Below are 19,203 nucleotides of genomic sequence, written 5' to 3'. Positions count from 1 at the left end.
CATGCAATAGTCAGCGGCTGAGTACCACCATGGAGAAATAGATTTGCATGAAGGATTACAGAAAAAAGAATATAGATACTTATGGTTCAAGTGTCAATTTTAGGTGTGAATCATGGTAGAACTTCTTGTCTATGTGTGCTGATGTGCACGCATTCCCCACAGTGGTAGCACACTCTTACTGGTTAATAGTGACATGTCAAATCTATTTCACCTGATGGTGTTCCATGTCATAACACGTGCACAGCAATGGATTATAAAATTCATGATGTTAACATTCAAAAGATATATATATATATATATATATATATATATATATATATATATATATATATATATACACACACACACGGTATGTATTTTCCTTCACTACTTTTGGTGGTTTTTTTTTTTTTTTTTTTTTTTTTTTGCATTTTGCTTACATAATTTTTTAACAGTATTACAGGTTGCATTGTTTAGAAAGAAAAACATATTTGTAATGGACTAAGTACAGCACTTTGGAATAGAAACCCTTGAAGCAAAATTCATTACCTCTTTAACTATGTATTAACTAGTAATACCATAGAGGAGCTTGCATTACATATATGCGAGGTGAGGGCAAGAAAAATGTGGATGACTAGGAAAGAATTTATGTCACATCCTACAGTATTAAGTGGATCAGTGATAGTATATATTCTAACACTGTACCTATACCATTATGTTTATTATTTCTTAATATGTTCTGGTGCAGGTCTGTGATGTGATTGCATTTTACCTAAAAGCATTGTTCATTTTAGGGTTTAATGAATCTGTACAACATTATAATACTTAATGCATTTGAGGAGATTTTAACCCATGCATATTCAACTCATATGAAAACAAAGGGAAAATGTGCTCTAACCAGGTATGCCCCAGCAGCTGTGAGACAATATATGTACCAAGTTATAAATTACAATGTGCTTCAGCTACAGACTAACATAATACTTTTAAAGTAACGTCAACCTTATTGGATTCGAACCCTGTACTGTTACACTATAAGGAATGCTCTTGTTGAAATATTGACGCACAAAGGAATTTACAGAGAAAGGATTTTCCTTGTAGCCATGCCACCACTATGCTCAAGTGCCAAAACAATGGCAAAGTTTTTGCTTATCTGCAGACAGTTCCTCAGTTTTTGCCATGGAATGAAAATTGTCATTTCCCTATGGTCAGTAATGACCAGCAATATGTCTCTATACCAACCATCATGTAATGAATGAGCACAAATAAAGTATTTTTAGTTTTTAAGATTTTGTTTGCATGTGTGTGAAATGATTGTGTTTTAAATAAAATCATTATTTTGTGGAAAAATTAGAGGAAAGTGACGTAGGTAGTGGATTCAAAGGGATTTGAACCCATGCATATTCTAAGCATATTAAGACAAAAAAGAACATTAACCAGATATGCCACTGAAGGTGTGACAACACATACATTCAATGTTATAATTTCTAGTTTGTTTTACATATTTAAATATATGCTTTCTTAAGTAGAAAATGTACTTTACATTCTGCAGCATCCACATAGAAAATGTTTTTTTTTTTTCAAATTACCAAGTTAAGTGATGTGACATATGCACAGGTAAGAATATCATGGGTACTGCCCACACAAACATGAATTGTAACTTTAATATTACATAATTATGAATGTAAGAATATTTATTTATTTGTCTTTGAGTCCCTGGATCATTTTTAGACTCAGCCTAGAAGTGATGTCTGATTAAGGGACTTAGGCAATGGAGGCTGAGGGAATCAAACCTTGGACCTCTGGAAGTGATGTCTGATTAAGGGACTTAGGCAATGGAGGCTGTGGGAATCAAACCTTGGACCTCTGGAAGTGATGTCTGATTAAGGGACTTAGGCAATGGAGGCTGAGGGAATCAAACCTTGGACCTCTGGAAGTGATGTCTGATTAAGGGACTTAGGCAATGGAGGCTGTGGGAATCAAACCTTGGACCTCTGGAAGTGATGTCTGATTAAGGGACTTAGGCAATGGAGGCTGAGGGAATCAAACCTTGGACCTCTGGACCACAGAAAACAGGTCATTAACAGTCTTTATTCCTTTAAGCCAAATGGCAGACAAGCTGCTGCAGTTTGTAGTCATAATTGTATTTTTCCAGTAACTCCTTCTATTGGTGTGCGTCAATAACATGACACTTGCTATATTGTTAGTATGAGTGACTGTATTCAAAAATGTGCGCATGGAGTGGTTTTACTTTAAGAATTACTTAATATTTGTAGTGCGGTACCTAATGCAAGTTGGACTCAAACCCCTGCAAACCAAAATCATAATTCTGAAATCTTGAGGTATAAATTTACTTGTACAAGCATGGATAACTGTCATCAGAGCTGTCATTAAGCACGTATGTGAACTGATGGCAGGATAACTGTGTAAGAATGGAAACAAATATATAAAAGTAATACAGCAATAAGGGAATTCAATAATATGATAACAATGAGCTGTGGAGAATCTTACAGATAAAGGAATAATATATTTTTCTTGATGGCATTTGCTTAGCATAGGGTAAAATAAAATATGAAATGATTACATGTATAATGAAAATAAATACATAAATAAATAAAATAATAGTATATTTTGTATGGATTCACACCCTGCACCCACTGCAGTGTTACACTGTGATGGAGTACAGCTATCATTAACATGTTGAGCTATTAAGGAAATCACAGTGGAAGCAACTCTTCTGACATCACGTTTTATGCACAATATGGTAACTGACACACTCTGATGCCATGCTCAGGTGCATCAACGATCAAGTGATGGTTAAGTCTTTCCACATGCATAGGCTTTTTCTGAATTTTTGCCATGGGACAAGAGCTAGCATTTCCCAAGACACAGTGGTGACCAGTGACGATGGTCTGTGTCAAGTGTTATGCAGCATTTAAACATGAACACATTTTTTTCCTTGACTTGTTCGGGGATACATGTGTAATTTGCTTCTGAAAATTTTGATAATGGATAAAGTTTGTAACTGTGAGTAACTATGTACTTTGTGTGATTAAGGGGTTCACTTGCAGGGACATGTAACAATGTAACAATCCCTATGTATTCAAGACTGTAATTAATACAGAGTCACTATCACTGTATTGGCTATCTAACCCACTTAAGGAGTCACATTGCACAAAAACCATGAGGTACATGTAACAGATGTATGTAAAATATTTTCAGTTGTGAGAAGTTATTCCTTAGAAAGGAGTATACAGTTACAGACTTTTAAAAATAATATCTCTAAATTAGAGCTTTGCACCAGTTTCACTGGAATGGATTCCTCACATCTTTAATAAGTTGCATCAAGTAACAAATTACTGAGAGCAGTGTCAATTACATTAACAATTATTTTTACTTCTTAAGTGGGAGTTTATGCTGCAAAGCACTATTTGGGCATGGGTGGGTATTATTTTGGAGCAGATTAGTTTGATAATAGGAGGACAGGATATATGTGAGACTGCAAATCAAGCAGAGAGTTTGGCCAAATGCCAGATGGCATACTTATAACCTTTATGTCAAGTATTAATTGTGTTATTTATGTCTATTGAATGTGTTGAAGCACAACACACCTCCATCCCACTATTTTCTATTGTGAATGTATGCTTGACAGGTAATCCCTCTCCAGATGGTTGGATTTATTATTCCCATTATTAGGAATCTTCATCCATGTCTGGAATGTTTGCAGCGCCACGTCACATAAATTTTCGATGACATGGTCACTATGTGGATGAAACTTCAGCCCTATTTCCCAATGTGCATGTCTTATGGATATTTGTAATAGTTACCTGTATAACACATCCTTTCAAAGTGTGGGTTTTGTGAGCATGGATCTTTAACAAATCATTGACTGACTGTCACTCCTAAGAAGGTGCACTTAGAAGGTGCTTGCCAAAATGTTAATCTCCGTGCCTGTGCTGCTCAGGAGAATGGACAGCAATGTGAAGACACCATCATGATGTTTACGTTGGTTGCTCCTTGCACAAATTGAATAATCAGAACGTATAATGAATCAAAACTAATTAGCATATTAGCATAATCAGCATGTCCAGAGATGGTTAACTGCACCATGTAAGCATGGCATGCAATAGTCATACTACATGGTATACAATAGTCATACTACACAAGATGAATTTAATCACCTTGTTTTGTAGAAAAAGTGTTTTAACAACTGCTCCTGAGCTTACAATATCTTTCTGAATATTATACGTATGTTTTGATCCTATGATCCTGTCATCTGTTATTAATTTAGCTGCGCAGTAACATACCCTATTTACTTCTGTTATATCACATAATTTTCTATGAACAGTTCTGATTACTGTGTTCATTTGTTTTATTAACCTTCTAACATTTTTGGCCTTATTGACTTTTTGTAAGCTATTTATTTCATTGATCTTAATATGTTTATCCATTTCTGTTAAATCAAACAACTCTTCCCTTAAATTATTTTCTTCTAGACTTAGGGCATGTCCCTTGTTTTCCATTTCCTGCGGGCATTCTATAGAACGTTCCACAGCATCTTCCTGTGCCACATTCTTTTCAGTTTCATCCTGTGTCATCCGTTGCTCTTTCATATGAGAATTCACTGGTCTCTCGCATCACAACACTGACTGTGTCAGAGTTGCCACAGTTGTTCCTTCCCTTGCTATGCAACTTCAACTGAGTTTTGAAATGGTTTTCTAGTGAAACTCCAATGTATCTTCATATGGCGATTGATCAGATGCTTTTCACCCCACTGGTTTCCCTTTAATTTGGGGACTCATTCTATCATGCTGTGGTGTTATCAGACTTAGATTTTCTACACTAAATCCTTCACTTTGCCGGTGCTCCATGACTTCAGTTTCTATTTATTTAAGTTCTGCATCACTAATTCTCTTTTCTATTTTTGTCTTTTGTTTTCATATGTTTTATATTGCAACATTTTCCATATCCAGATGCCGTTGCCTATATTTCTCTTCAAATAGCTTTGCTGCTATTTTTTTGTATTGGTTAGTTTGCTTTCTCATTTGCATAAATATTGCACCATATTACAATCTCTCTTTCTTTCCCATGTCTGTATTTCTTCAGATGTCTCCTGTTCCTCCTGTTTCTCCTTACTTGGGGGAATCATTCTTCCATCATGCTGTGATATAACCTGAGTTAGACTTTCTACATTAAATCCGTCACTTTGCAGGTATTCCACAACTTCGCCATCTATTTCTTTAATTTCTACACGACTCATCTTCTGTTCTACATTCCCCCTTTGTGATCTTATTTTTTGTACGGTAAAATTGTCCATATCTGGATGCCTTTGCCTATATTTCTCTTTGAATATCTTTGGAACTGCTGTTTTATATTGATTAATTTCACTTTCTCTTTTCACCGTATCAGATCTCTCTTTCCCATGTCCACATTTCTTTTTTATAACTTTCAAAAATCTCCAGATGTTGTTCTTTATATTTCTGCTCTTCCTCAATCACTTCTTTTTCCAAATGGACCAATGTTTCTTGATCTAGATAATGTTTTTCATGAATCTGTAGTGTAAATGAATACAAATTTGCATTTGAAGCTTTTGGCAGTTTTTCCTGTGTAAATGTTTTTCTTTCCTCTAATGTCTCCTTAATCTTTTTGTATATTTTCTGACTGGAAATTGTGGACTTCTTACATAACAGTAACAGTACATCATTTCTGCCTTATCCTCAATAGGGAAGTAAATATTCTGGGAAGAAATAGCCAGGGAATTGTTATGGCTAGGCTTGTATAGGCGCTAGGGCTGATAGCCTAGTACCAACCTATGAATAGTCCATGTGATCATCTTATGGCTCTTTTTTGACCTGTCAGTTTTTGTGTTTTTGGTGGAGTATTTCTTCCTTCTACAATGAGGAGCCATCCTCCCCCTGAGCCTGGCCTAACCCCATTGTAGAATGTTTTCATGTCTTGAGGATTCTACACTGTCATTACTCAGCATGCATGCTGACATGTTGTCATATACATACGGATATGCGGTCCTGTTGCTTACCATGCATGCTGACATGTAATCTGGTTACTCAGCATGCATGCTGACATGTAGTCACATACATATGGGCATGCGGTCCTGTTGCTTACCATGCATGCTGACATGTAATCTCGTTACTCAGCATGCATGCTGGCCTGTAGTCACATACATATGGACATGCAGTCCTGTTACTTACCATGCCTGCTGACATGTAATCTTGTTACTTAGCATGCATGCTGACATGTAACGTCATTACTCAGCATGCATGTTGACATGTAGTCATATACATACAGAGATACAGTCCTGTTGGTCAGCATGCATGCTGTCAAGTAGACTTGTTACACTATATGCCTACTGACATAAAAGTCTTTCAGATTTTCCTGGTTGGTGGTTGCCACAGTGGAACTCTGGTCTGCTCATGATTGGCACTGGATTTTTATGGTGCCGAGTTGTCAGCCCGATGCCTAACCTTCAAAGAAGGCACGCCCATTCACACTCGCACCTACCTGCATATTTTTAGCATAACTTGACCGCGGAGAGGATATGCAGACTCCACACAGAAGACGCTCCAGCCAAGAATTGAACAGGAGAACCTCTTGCTGTGAGGCAACAATGCTAACCGCTGCACCACCGCAGCCTACAATATGCCTACTGACATGCAGTCATGTTACTCAGTACATATGCTGACATGTAGTCACATGCATACTGATATGCAGTCCTGTTACTCGACATGCATGCTGACATGTAGTCACACACATATGGACATGCGGTCCTGTTACTCAGCATGCATACTGATATGTGATCCTATAACTCAGCATACATGCTGACATGCAGTCTTGTTGCTCTGCATGCATGCTAACATGTGGTCGTGTTATTCAGCATGCATGCTGATATGTAGTCACATACATACTGAAATGCTGTCCTGTTAATCAGTATGCATGCTGGTCTGCAGTGTTGTTGCTTTGCAGTGTCTATATCACATTATCAGAAGATGAAAAGTGCAAATGCTCCTTCATCAAACCAATAAAGTCGAAATCACAAAAACGCGAACACATGGAACAGCAAATTTATTCCTAGGGAAAAAAATCGCTGCTCCGCGCAAAAAAAAAAAAAGTTTAAACACAAAATGAACTAGGGGACTTTGCCCCCCCACCCCCCATTGTGGGGGGGCTATGCCATCCATACCCCCCCTACTTAAATATACCAACTCCGAGATCACACCATAGTGGAGGAAATGGCAAAGTCCCGAAGACAGACCATCGATTTTTTATTTCCTTGGGGGAAAAAAATTGATGTTCAGTGACTTCACTATTTTCTCCTTTTGAAATTATCAAATCGATGAAAGAGCGTTTGCTCTTTTCATCATCCGATAATACAATATAGACCCGCTTTGCATGCATACTGACATGCAGTCCTGGTACTCAGTACGTATGCTGACATGTAGTGACATGTAAGCTGACATGCGGTCTTGTCACTGAATCATGTCTTTGTATAATGATGTATTACACTCATGTCCTAATCTTCTAGTGTGCAATGTACACCAATGTTTGTGAACTGTACTCAAAGCATTTTGGAAAATGCTCACTATTAGAGACATAATAACCAGAAATGCTTAAATAAATCTATATTCCAAATGAAAATAAAAAAAAAAATAGGTAAGAATGAAAGAAAAATAAGTGACACAGTAAGTCAGTGCCAGCAGTGAAGATAACCACATAATTCAGTACTTCCTTTTCTGATCATTTCACTAACTGTATCTGTTACTATAAAGCTCAGCATGTAAGGAGCTTGCAAACATGTCTTACATAATTCAAGTTACTGGCTTTTCAGTTGTTTATTTCCGGTGTATTTCTTTTTGCAAGTAATGGCTGTGGAAAATTTCAGAAGTAACAGATAAACTATAATACAGGTGGAAATAGTGATTCAGAGTATTAAATTCGAACAGGTGGATGCATTCATATCAAGTGTTTGCTAATGTTAATCAAACTTTTCTTAATACATACTGACCAGAAAGAATAAGAATACAGAAGGGATATGGGGTTTGTTATAGCCCTGTAATACATGCATACTCATAGGCATGTACCTACAAAAATGAATATACATACGCATATGTATGTATATATATATATATATATATATATATATATATATATATATATATATGTGTGTGTGTGTGTGTGTGTGTGTGTGTATACTCACACACACACATAATATGCACACAAACAGACACACACATACACACATGCATATAAACATGTATATATATATATATATATATATATATATATATATATATATATACACATACACAAACACAAACACATATATATGTATATATAGATATATATATATATATATATATATATATATATATATACGCACATAAAACCTCTCCTCTCACTATGTGAAATGATTCATTTGCAGAGAGCCTCACATTTCACTGAGCCACAAACTGACTATAACTAACATTACTTCAGTTCTTGGAACATCCTGTTTCTCTTATCACCTTCACCCTAAAGTCATATCTACTGTGTTAGATATGTACAAGCAAAAGCCACAGTGACCACTTTGCCCAGAATGCACCAGATGAATAACAGCTTCTTGAAAATTTGCGGCCACCTACTGCATTTATTTATTTTATTTCACATTCATTGATCAAGAGTGTCTGACTGAGCCCGAGCCCTTTTTCAGCGGAGGCCCAGGGAGAAAAGCTCCACAACATAAAAAAGCTTCACAGGAGTACATGCAAAGTTTACAAAAGTAACAATTAATGCTTACATTACAGAGAAAATATATTAAGGAATACTGTAGGTTAACAAGTAAATAATAAAGCTAGTGCTGTTAATTATCAATAAACAGAAGCTGTTGAGTGCAATTGGCAAACTATTTATAGGGTACATTACTATATATACAACCAAGGAAGGGATGGTTGAGATATAGAGCTCAGAGTGTGGGAAAGTTCACAGGGAGGGGTATGAAGTTCAGTGAGAGGAAGTTTAGGGGGCAGAGGTTTTGACAGCAGTAGGAAGAAGAGGAAAGTGTGTGAGGAGGTGGGAGGTAGAGCACTATGGGGGTAGAGCTGAAAGGAGTAGTGAAGAGGTAGAAGAAAGAGGGGTCAGAGAGAGAGAGAGAGTGTGGAAATTAGAGGTGTTTTTTAGGGGAGGAATTTCAAGAAGAATTTTTACAATGACATGTCCAGGTGTTAAGAAAGTGTTCTTTAAGAGCTTTTTTGAATTCATGTGTGGGGTGTATTTTACAGATGGCCAAGTGAAGTCTGTTCCAGAAAAGGGCAGCAGTGTAGCTATATGCATTTTGTCTTGTTTATCTTTTACGTTTGTATATATCTAAGTGTAGCTGGTCAGAGCTCCCGAGTACTCTAGCCAGTGTATGAAGAGAGGTGAGTGAGGAGATATCAGGGCAGGAGGAGGGCTTATTTAGGATACTGTGAATGATAAATAGTTGGGCGAGGAGATGTCAGGGTAGGAGAAGGGCTTATTAAGGGGGGCATGAATGATAAGTAGCTGAGAGGATTGAAGCTGCTGAGGGAACTTAACCAATTTAAAGCCTTGAGAGAATTACAGCAATGAGACAAAGAGGTCTGCTTTGCTGCAAACCTGGCTACTTTATTGTAGGTGGCATAGAGTTTAGCTAGTATTACAGCAATGAGACAAAGAGGTCTGCTTTGCTGCAAACCTGGCTACTTTATTGTAGGTGGCATAGAGTTTAGCTAGTAGACCAGTCTGTAAGTTGGTTAGGATTTGTGAGCTATAGAGGAGGCTGGGTAGAAGACAGGCATAGGCAAGAGAAATATGAGAGTCCTTTGTAAGCAATTATTAAACCTCGAACACTTTAAAACTCTTCTTCATTCCAACCTTTATCTACATAGGAAGTGAAACTGTACTCTTCACCCCAAACCTCTCAAGCTCTCCTCCACTTTTACTCCTGGCTAACCTTCTCACCTAATTAACCTCTCTCACAAATATAGATTGTATACTTAACTAAACTGTAAAATCCAGCCATCAGGCTATATGCCTGTCTCTCGCCTAAATGAAATTGTAAATGTAATTGTCTGTTAAATGTAATTGTCTGTTCTCTTTCTGAATGCTAACTGTTGTTTGTATTCCAAAGTGTCTTTGTAAATACACATGTAACTAAACTATGTATTTGTGAAGCTTTTCTCCCCGGGCCTCCACTGAAAATGGGCTCCTCGAGCCCAGTGGACCTCCCTGGTCATCAAACTGGAATAAATAAATAAAGCAAGTTTTTGGTAGATTTTGTTAACAGAGGGGTGAACATGTAGCTCAAATCTGAGTTGATCATCAATAATGGCCCCTAAAAGCTTAGTGTGGGTTTTAACGTTGATGACAGTGTTATTAAGTGATGTTATGGAGAATGCGTGTTTGTGGTGGGTTAGTGATTTGGGGAGAAACAGTAGGAGTTTGGCCTTTTTGGAATTGAGAATTAGTTGATTGTTATCGAACCATTTTTCAATAGAGTTGAAGGAGTTTTGGGTGAAGATGTGCTGGTCAGGGAGGTTATCAGAGGTAGTGATGATACTGGAGTCATTAGCATATACTGAATGAGAGTAGATTGCGGACAGGATGTATAGAGGTGATTAGTGAAGATGTTGAACAGTAAGGGACCACAAATAGAGCCTTGCAGAACCCTTATCATGATAGGGAGGCAGGGGGATAGCCAGGAGAGCCATTTAATAGATCATTGTCTGTTGGAGGGGTAGTTGCTGAAACAGGAAAGGGTTTGGATTGCATATGCCATGAAGATAGAAAGATAACTAGCTATCTAGAGAGATAAATACACAGAATGTGAGATATGTCATTAAAACAGCTAGAAAGATACCTAGCTATGCTGCTAAGTAGATAGATATATAGAAAAATTGTCAGTGTGATGCACGCACATACACACACACACACACACACACACACACACACACACACACACACACACACACACACACACATACATCTATATATATATATATATATATATATATATATATATATATATATATATATATATATATATATATATATATATATATATATAAAACACACATGCACATATACATACACTCACATATGTGCGCATATAACATAGTCACACACACACACACACACACACACACACACACACACACACACACACACACACACACGCACACACACACACACACACACACACACACATACACACACACACACACACACACACACACACACACACACACACACACACACACGCACACACGCACGCATGCACACACACGTATATGTGTGCCTGTAAATTCATTATTTGAGCCCTACCAGTTTTTTGAAACAACACTGCTTAGAATATTGCTGTTACATAATTCCATAGCCTCTCAGCAGCAAAGCCATTGTTTAACTCTCTGCAGACCTTCTCCTTCCTTTTCTGAAATGCACTCCTTGTTGTTATATTTTATTCAGATTTGAGGCTGCAATGTGTAACTTGCTGAAATAGCCTCCCCTTGATTTCTGGGTTTCCATGTTTCCCTTTTTTATTTTATTTTCATATGACTTCTGCTGCTGACTCTGAGCCACTTTAATTAACCTCCCCTGAACCATGACTTTCCTGTCTCTATGCTTGCCCAGTAATAGCCCCAGACACCCTGAACCATGACTTGCCAGCCCCTATGCTTGCCCAGTAATAGCCCCAGACCCCTGAACCATGACTTACCAGTCCCTATGCTTGCCCAGTAATAGCCCCAGACCCCTGAACCATGACTTGCCTGTCCCATGCTTGCCCAGTAATAGCCCCAGAGCCCTGAACCATGACTTGCCTGTCCCTATGCTTGCCCAGTAATAGCCCCAGATCCCTGAACCATGACTTGCCTGTCCCTATGCTTGCCCAGTAATAGCCCCAGACCCCTGAACCATGACTTTCCTGTCTCTATGCTTGCCCAGTAATAGCCCCAGACCCCTGTACCATGACTTGGCTGTCCCTATGCTTGCCCAGTAATAGCCCCAGACACCCAACCATGACTTGCCTGTCCCTATGCTTGCCCAGTAATAGCCCCAGACCCCTGAACCATGACTTGCCTGTCCTTATGCTTGCCCAGTAATAGCCCCAGACCGCTGAACCATGACTTTCCTGTCCCTATGCTTGCCCAGTAATAGCCCCAGACCCTGAACCATGACTTTCCTCTCCCCATGCTTGCCCAGTAATAGCCCATACCCCTGAACCATGACTTGCCTGTCCCTATGCTTGCCCCAGTAATAGCCCCAGACCCCTGAACCATGACTTGCTTGTTCCTATGCTTGCCCAGTAATAGCCCCAGACCCCCGAACCATGACTTGCCTGTACTTATGCTTGCCCAGTAATAGCCCCAGACCCCTGAACCATGACTTACCTGTCCCTATGCTTGCCCAGTAATAGCCCTAGACCCTGAATGCTTTCTTCAGTATATGCACCACTTTGTGTGTATATTGGGATGACATCCTTTGTTTTGCTTGTTTTAACATTGTGTGAGAGCCCTACCATATTTGTTTGGGGAGTCTTATTGGGTACCTGGAGGGAGACAGATATAGAGACATCCAAACCCCCAAGTTTGGACAGCTGTGAGACTTGAAGTTTAGTGAAGATTGGGGCAGCATAACAAGATGGCCGTAAGAAAGTAGAAGGTATACATCTTCTGGCTATGTTAGTGAAAAAGGTTCTTACTTTTTATGGTTTAATCTCTTCATATTTTTTGTGTTTCTAATACAGTGACGGACTGGTCCCCATTCCTAAGTCAGGGTACGATTAAAGCTTATGAAATTAGTAGTTTCATTATTTTTATGTTAGCCAAAAGTGCTCTTTGCAGCAGCTGCAACGAGCACAGAACGTCCTCCTTCTGCAATTCATACGGAGTTAAACGTATCGGTAATATATCTAAATACAACTGTAAATTCTTGTTTTATTAGATCTATTGCCCCTACTGCTGTTGGAACTGTCTGTGTATCTCTTTTCTACTTTGCTGTCATTTCTCCTGCAAATCCTGATATTCTATGACTTTGTGTCTCTCTGTACATGAAACACTAATTGATAAATGTAGCAATTTCAATAATCAATGCTACTTTTGTCTTTTTTTCAAGGACTGCTATATCTGGTTTTCTTACATCTATTTTTTGAACTATTGGCAGTGGGTGATCATATGTGATGTACGCCATCATTCTCTGTAATGTTTCTGGTTCATGTTTCCAGTACTTCTCAGCTGCTTTTATATTGTAATGTTTGCACAATTTCCAGTGCAACAATATCGCCACATTATTGTGCTTGTCAGTGTATGGCTCTCTGCCATGATTTATGACACCCAGCAGCAAGGTGTACAAATGTTTCCAATTATTTTTTACAGAACCTACATTTGTCTGTTTCTTTCACATTCACAATGCACTTTATAAAGCAACATGTACATAATCCGTTATCCTGGGCTGACATTATCAGCCTTTCATCCTTTGGTTTCATCCCTCCTTAATCATTCCTGCCTCAAATCCTGATCAACATGAGGCTGTTCCAGGAGGTTTCTTTTCCTTCTCATCTGATCATTCTCCTTATAGTCTTTCTTTTGTATTTTTGGCACAGTCAGTTGCTGTCTGATTTTTGTCTGCTTCTGGTTTTATTTTAATTCCTGCTTGACACAGGAATGCTTCTGCTAAACTAAGTAGAGATGTCATCTTAGACTTCTTCTGGCATGTTTTAAAACTTTCACTATGTTTGGATCTGATGCAGTCAGTAGATATGTATGCAATTCCATGACTGTGGCTCTACGTAATCAGTTTCGAGAAGACCCATACCTCCTTCAGAACATTGGTATACACTGATTTTCATATATCATTTGATAAGCGTAAGCACTTTTCTTGTTATTCTGTCCAACTGATCCAATACCTTTTGGGGCCAGTCAGTCACACCAAAATTATAAGTTAGAACAGGGAGAACAATTTGTTTTATAGCCTGGATTTTATTTTAATATGTCAATGCTGTTTTCAGTATTAGTTTTAGTCTTTTGAAGTATCCCTCACTGAGTTATTTTTGCATTTCTTCATGTTTAATTGCCAACCCATCATCAATTCCCAAATATTTCTACATTCCTTTCTGTTCAAGTATCATATGCCTGTCACAGACTGATATTTTCTTGGTACTGTAACTTTCTTGCTTTAAACATTGCTTTTGTACATTTATCAGGACCAAATGTCATTCTTACATCATCTGAGAAGGTTTAACCACTTGCAGTTGTGCTTTCAGTTCCTAATCTCATGAACTATACAGTTTTATGTCATCCACAAAATGAAGATTATTGTTTTTGGGAGCTAAATTGCAATCAAGACTCAATCTGTTAAGTCGACAGCTTAATGGATGCCCTTTGTTGTGGCTTAATGGCCACTGTTTCGTGGTCACGGTAATGTAATCAATCTGCCTTCTACATCTGTAAGCACTCTTGTATCCATGAATGTGGAATGCTGTCAAATGTTTTTTGTAGTCTATCCATGCCACATTTAGATTCTTCCCCTTTTTACAGTTCTCTATTATAACTTTATTTAACAACCAATGATCCTTTGTTCCATATGGCTTTTTTTTGTTACCATTTTGTTCTATTGCCATGACTGAGTTTTCTTTTAAATTACTATGAACTCTGTTGGCATAAATTCTACCACATCAATTTCATTTAGTTACTTGTTTTCCAGTTGTTTATTTTCAGTCTTGTTCTTCAACTTACACAAGTAATGGTCGTGGAAAATTCCAGAAGTAATGGATAAACGATATTCTTCTTCTTTCGGCTGTTCCCGTTAGGGGTCGCCACAGCGGATCATCTGTTTCCATTTCTTCCTGTCCTTTGTATCATGCTCTTTCACACCAACCAGCTGTATGTCCTCTCTTACCACATCCATAAACCTTATCTTAGGCCTTCCTCTTTTCTCCTTATCTGGCAGCTCCATCCTTAGCATCCTTTTCCCAATATACCCAGCATCCCTCCTCAGCACATGTCCAAACCAATGCAATTTCGCCTCTCTTGCTTTGTCTCCAAACTGTCCAACCTGAGCTGACCCTCTAATATACTGATTCCTAATCCTATCCATCCTAGTCACACCCAGTGCAAATCTGAATATCTTTAACTCTGCCACATCCAGCTCTGACTCCTGCCTTTTCGTCAATGCCACCATCTCCAACCCATATAACATAGCTGGTCTCACTACCCTCTTGTAGACCTTCCCTTTCACTCTTACTGGTACCCGTCTGTCACAAATCACTCCTGACACTGTTCTCCATCCATTCCACCCTGCCTGTACTCTCTTCTTCACCTCTCTTCCACACTCACCATTACTCTGAACTGTTGATCCCAAGTATTTAAACTCATCCACCTTTACCAACTCTACTCCCTGCATCCTCACCATTCTTCTACCCTCCCTCACATTTAAACACATTTATTCTGTTTTAGCCCTGCTGACCTTCATTCCTCTCCTCTCTAAAGCATATCTCCACCTCTCCAGGGTCTCCTCAACCTGGTCCCTACTCTCACTACATATCACAATGTCATCTGCAAACATCATAGTCCACAGGGCCTCCTGTCTGATCTCATCTGTCAACCTGTCCATAACTACTGCAAATAAGAAAGGGCTCAAAGCTGATCCTTGATGTAATCCCACCTCCACCTTAAATGTATCTGTCACTCCCACCGCAGTCCTCACCAATGTCACACTACCCTCGTACATATCCTGTACCACTCTTACATACTTCTCTGACACTCCCGACTTCCTCATACAATACCACAACTCCTCTCTAGGCACCCTGTCATATATATGCTTTCGCTAAGTCCACAAAGACACAATGCAACTCCTTCTGACCTTCTCTGTATTTCTCCAACAACACTCTCAGAGCAAATATTGCATCTGTGGTGCTCTTTCCTGGCATGAAACCATACTGCTGATCACTGATCATCACTTCCCTTCTTGACCTAGCTTCCACTACTCTTTCCCATAACTTCAAGCTGTGACTGATCAATTTTATCCTTCTGTCCTTCTGTAGTTACTGCAGCTCTGCACATCACCCTTATTCTTAAAGATAGGTACCAAAACAATTTTTCTCCATTCCTCAGGCATCCTCTTACTTTCCAAAATTTCATTAAACAATCTGGTTAAAAATTCCACTGCCATTTCACCTAAGCACCTCCATGCTTCCACTGTTATGGATAAACTATGATTCAGAGTATTAAATTCAAACAGTTGGACACATTCATGTCAGGTGTTTGCTAATACTTAATCATAGTTTTCTTAATACATGCAGACCAAAAAGAATAAGAATATAGAAGGGGCATATACTCACAGGCATGTACCCACAGAAATGGACACACACACACACACACACACACACACACACACACACACACACACACACACACACACACACACACACACACACACACACATACACACATACATACATTTCTAGAAGGCAAGTTATTGGTCTATAGTTTTCAGGATAGCTTACAGGTTCAGTCTAAAGGAGGAGTATTGTTTTTCCTGTTGTTAACTACTTTGGTGTCTATTTGGGATGCACATATAAATAATTCTTACTCGGGGCTGAATCTCTGACTGAAGATATTAATACTTTTATCCAAAAGATAGGTGCTGCATCTCGGCCTGGGGTTTTCCAATTAGGAGCTTTTCTTAATTTTGTTTCAATTTCTCTGGCAATTACTTCATCCCATTTTATACCCTGTACATTTGAACTCCTTACTGTTTCTTTAAATGCTAGGTCCACAGTGGTGGTGCTGCGGTAGCGTTGTCGCTTCACAGTAAGACACTGTCCGGTTCGATTCTCAGTTAGAACGTCTTCTGTGTGGAGACATGCGTGAATGGGCGTGCCTTCGTTGAAGGTTGTACGTCAGGGCGGGCAACTTGGTACGTAAAAATCAACTGCCAATCATTAGCAGACCGGAGTTCCGCTGTGGCGACCCCTAACCGGGAAAAGCCGAAAGATGCACACACACACACACACACACACACACACACGCACACGCACGCACACACTGTTTCTTTAAATGTTTCTGTCCATTTTTATTATCTTTGTTCTGTTCCATAGAGTCTTCATAAATATTTCTCCTAAATGTGTGTATTTATTCTTTTTTGGTGTGTTTCTGTTCCTTTTGTTTCTGTCCCATTTCTCTATAAATCATCTTTGGATCATCAGTGAATTGTATTTTGCACTTTTCTTTTGTATTCATCTGTGTTTCTGCCTTTGCTGATATCTTTAGATTATTGTTTACAACAATGTATGACAGACCCCAATCTGTTCTGATAGTATGAGTTGCTTTTACCACATCTATTTTTCTAAGTATATTTGTTGATCTGTTCCCTCTTCTATATTCTTCTAACAGTGGCACTTCTTGTCTTAATTGCTTTATAATTTTCTCCATTCGATGCTTCCATGATGGGATTTGATTTCTTCACTTCCTTTCCTGTACTGATCTATGTTTTTGTGGTAAGACTTTATCTGTCATTAATTTAGCTGCACACTTATATCATATTTATTTATGTTATATCACATAATTTTTTGTTAATAGTCGTGATTACTGTGTTCATCGGGTTTATCAGATTTCTAACATTTTGGGTCTTATATTTACTTTCTGTAATGTATTTCTTAAATTGATCTTAATATGTCTATCCTGTATTAAATCAAGCAACTCTTCCCTTACATTATTTTCTTCTAAACTAAGAGCAAGTTCTTTGCTCTCTGTTTCCTGTGGACATACTACAGAAAGTTCCAGAATGTCTTCCTGTGACATATCCTCTTCATCGTCATCCTGCATCATCTGCTGCACCTTTAAATGGGAACTCATTGTCCCTTCACTCCACAACAGTGCCTTTGTCAGAGTTGCCAGTGTTTCCTGCTCCTTTCCTTGCTGTATAGCTCCAGCTTTGTACTGGTTTCCTGCTGAAGGCTCCGGAGCATCACTGGTTTCCTGCTAAAGGCACCGGAGCATCACTGGTTTCCTGCTGAAGGCTCCGGAGCATCACTGGTTTCCTGCTGAAGGCTCCGGAGCATCACTGGTTTCCTGCTGAAGGCTCTGGAGCATCACTGGTTTCCTGCTGAAGGCTCCGGAGCATCACTGGTTTCCTGCTGAAGGCTCCGGAGCACCATCATGATGCTTGTTGTTCTACCCGTTTCTCCTTAGCTAGGGGATTCATTCCATCATGCTGTGGCATTACCTGAGTTGAATTTCCTACATTAAATGCTTTACTTCATAGGTAATCCATAACGTCTCCATTACTGATACTCTTTTCTAGTCCACCCTTTGTTTTCTTATTTTGTATATTGTGACATTTTCCACATCCCGGTGCCTTTGCCTGTATTTCTCTTCAGATATCTTTGGTGTTCCTTTTTATTAATTAATATTTTTCCTCCCTTGCATAGATATTGTGCCATATCAAATCCCTTTTTCTTTCCCATAACCATATTTCTTCTTCAGACGTGTCCCCTTCAACCTGTTTCTTTAATATGGGGACTTGTTCTACCACGTTGTGACATTACCTGTGTTGGACTTTTTACACTAATTTCTTCACTTTGTAGGTATTCCATAACTTCAGTTTCTATTTGTTTAACATCTGCATAACAATCATCTGTTCTTCGCTCCCCTTTTGTGTTCTTATATTTTTCACACTGAAATTTCCCATATCCAGGTGCCTTTGCTTGCATTTCTTTTCTTTCTTTTTTTGTATTGATTCGTTTGGCTTTCTCCCTTGCATAAATAATGTAGCACATGAGATCTCTTTTTCTCATGTCTATTTTTTTTATCTTTTAAAAAACTCTGGGTTTTGTTCCTTATATTTTCTCACATCTTATGTTGCTTCTTTTCCCAGGCACCCCACACTTTCTTTGTCTCTCTAATGTTTTTCATCCATGCCCCAGGATTCCCACTCCTCTTTTCTTGATACACTGGAAAATATTAAGGTACAACACTCTAATAATGGGTGATTTCAACTATCCTACCATTAACTGGGAAAACTACTCATGTACCAACTCTTTTGCTCAATGTTTTCTGGAAATCATCAATTCCAATGCTTTGGCTCAACTTACCCACACCCCCACCAGAGGCAGCAATATCCTAGACCTGGTCATCACCAACATGGGTGACCGGTGTTCCACACCAGAGGTCAGCTCCTCGTTGGTCAGATCCAACCACAAGCTAATCACCCTAGACATCC

Source organism: Protopterus annectens, chromosome 2.part1, assembly GCF_019279795.1.
Source record: "Protopterus annectens isolate FY-2018-M chromosome 2.part1, PAN1.0, whole genome shotgun sequence".
In the NCBI taxonomy this organism is placed as follows: Eukaryota; Metazoa; Chordata; order Ceratodontiformes; family Protopteridae; genus Protopterus; species Protopterus annectens.
The sequence above is the reverse complement of the archived record's forward strand: the minus strand, read 5'-3'. Positions refer to the sequence as shown.